Genomic DNA, 2,500 nt, shown 5'->3' on the forward strand with positions numbered 1-2,500 from the left:
CATAAGGCTTCTCACAGTCCAGGCAGCGAACATAAGGTCCGTTGGCCATTTAGTGAGTATAAGACTCGCAAAACAAGGAACCAGTAGGAGGGCTCGGAAATCATAATTTTCGGTGAGTTGAAATAATTACTGTATGATCTGATGTTGTAATACTAAATTTCTTTATATCAAGTGTTAAGTATTTGTTAGTTTTGAATATAACATTTCTCTGTATTAATATGTCTTTTCTTTGATATAATTGTAACTAATTTAATTTGCATGTTTTCTTATATGTTATTTCTTTGTAATTTCAGTAATCAGCTTATAAACATTTGGACAAACAAAAGGATGTTTATCTGAATTCCGAAACTTTCCAACTCCGTAATCCCACGTTCCACAACGGGCATACATGCTATTTCAGCGGAGGATGTTAGAGTTGAGCCAAGTCGAGAGGTAGGTGCATCCTGTAGGCTAACTCGGAAGTTGGTGGGAAGTTATGGCTTGGGTGAACCATTTAAGTGTATATTCTCCTGTTGGCCTACTGATGAGGTGGTGACCATGAAAACAGGTACCCTGCTGGGTGAGTGTGAAGAAGTGGAGTCTAGCGAGGTAAAAATGGCTGTGAGAATATGCAAAGTGAAAACTAAGGGAGATGAACAGGTTGAGGAATCGGGAAAGAAAGAAAGCAGAGTCCTGGACCTTTTGGTAGATGAGATGGAGTGGATGGAAAAAAATGACTAAGGATAAGACAGAAGTGTTGGTGAAATTGCTGATTGAAAACAATTATGTGTTTTCCAAAAGTGACCATTATAAGGAGGAGGGTCATTCCTGCATGTAGGAAAGAGATGGAGGATGTGGTACACCAGATGGCAGAGCAAGGGAAGATTGAGCAGTCTAACAGTCCTTGGTCAGCAGCAATTGTGCTTGTGAAAAAGAAGGACGTGTCATACAGGTGTTGTGTCGACTACAGGGCCCTGACTGATGTAACTATAAAGGATTCCTATCCCTTAACCTGTGTAAGGGATAGGAAGTGATGCCAATGGGGCTTTGCAATTCACCAGCTACATTCGAGCATCTTATGGAGTGGGCTTTAGAAGGGCACCTGCGTAAAACATCACTGGTGTATTTGGATGGTGTTATTGTATATGGAAACACGTTTGAGGAGGAAGTAGAGAGACTGAAGGACGTCTTACAGAGGTTGGGTAGGGCAAACCTCAAACTGAACCTGAAGAAATGTACCTTATTCCAGGGTGAGGTATCTTACTTGGGCCATATTGTGAGTGAGCAAGGTGTGAAAACAGATCCACAGAAGGTCACAGCTTTACAGGAGTGGCTTCCTCGGACTCTGTACTTACTACCACCGCTTTGTTAAGAATTTTGTAGCCATTGCCTCCCCACTGCATCAGTTCACAGGGAAGTTGTCATGGAGTTGGAGTCAGGATTGCCAAGAAGCCTTTCAGAAGCTCAAGAATGCATTGGTGTTTTGCTCCTGACCTTAGGTCATTCCTACTTGACACTGAAACTAGCAATGAAGGGCTATGTGCAGTAGTCACAGCAGGTGGCATTCTTTGGTCGAAAGTTTACCCTTCAGAAAGGAATTTACCATTCGAACAGATCATGTAGCATTATGGTGGCTCAGATCCTTGAAGAACCTAGAGGCAAAACTAACAAGATGGGTAGGTAAGCTTGATCAATATAACTACCGCATTGAACATCGCACAGGATGAGTCCATGGTAATACTGGCAGCTTAAGTAGGCGCCCATGTGAGATGGAATATAAACACTGCATCAAACGTGATCCAGTGGAAGCTAGCCGAGGAAGTGAATCAAATCAAGACAACAAGGAAAGTGTGCAGAGGGATACTGTACGAGAAATGGATGACAAACCTATGGATGAGTGGGCAGAATGTCAGCAGCAGGATAGTAATCTCTACCCTGAAATAGAATGGCTTGAAGCAAGTTGCAAAAGGCCTTCTTGGGACCTTGTGCAGAAAATTAATCAACCAGGGCATTGTGGCATATGTGGAACAGTTTACGGATGAATGATGGTGGTGTATTGCAAAGGACCTGGGGGATAAGTAATAGGTACTGGGCAACTGTAGCACCTCAAGGAAAGCTTGAGAAGACCCTGAGATGGGCCCATGATGGTACTGGTGGTGGCCATATAGGGATGAAAAGGACACTTGAGAAACTGTGGGTGTGGTTTTATTGGATTGGAATGCGAAAAGATGTGGACACATGGTGCTGGGAGTGCAAGATGTGTGGTGCAAAGAAAGGCACTCCTAAGAGAGATAGAGCCCCATTACAGATATCTCACGTCGGGAAACCGATGGATCGATAGGCCCATTTCTTACTACACCTAGGAAGAATCGGGTTGTGTTGACGCCATGGACTACTTTACTAAGTGGCCTGAAGCATTTGCACAGCCTAACCATGAAGCGAAAACAGTAGCAAAGGGTGTAAGTAGACCAGGTTTGGACTCGTTTTGGCCTTCCACATGAACTTCACTCCGATCAAGGCC

Source organism: Penaeus monodon, chromosome 40 (assembly GCF_015228065.2).
Source record: "Penaeus monodon isolate SGIC_2016 chromosome 40, NSTDA_Pmon_1, whole genome shotgun sequence".
Taxonomy (NCBI): Eukaryota; Metazoa; Arthropoda; class Malacostraca; order Decapoda; family Penaeidae; genus Penaeus; species Penaeus monodon.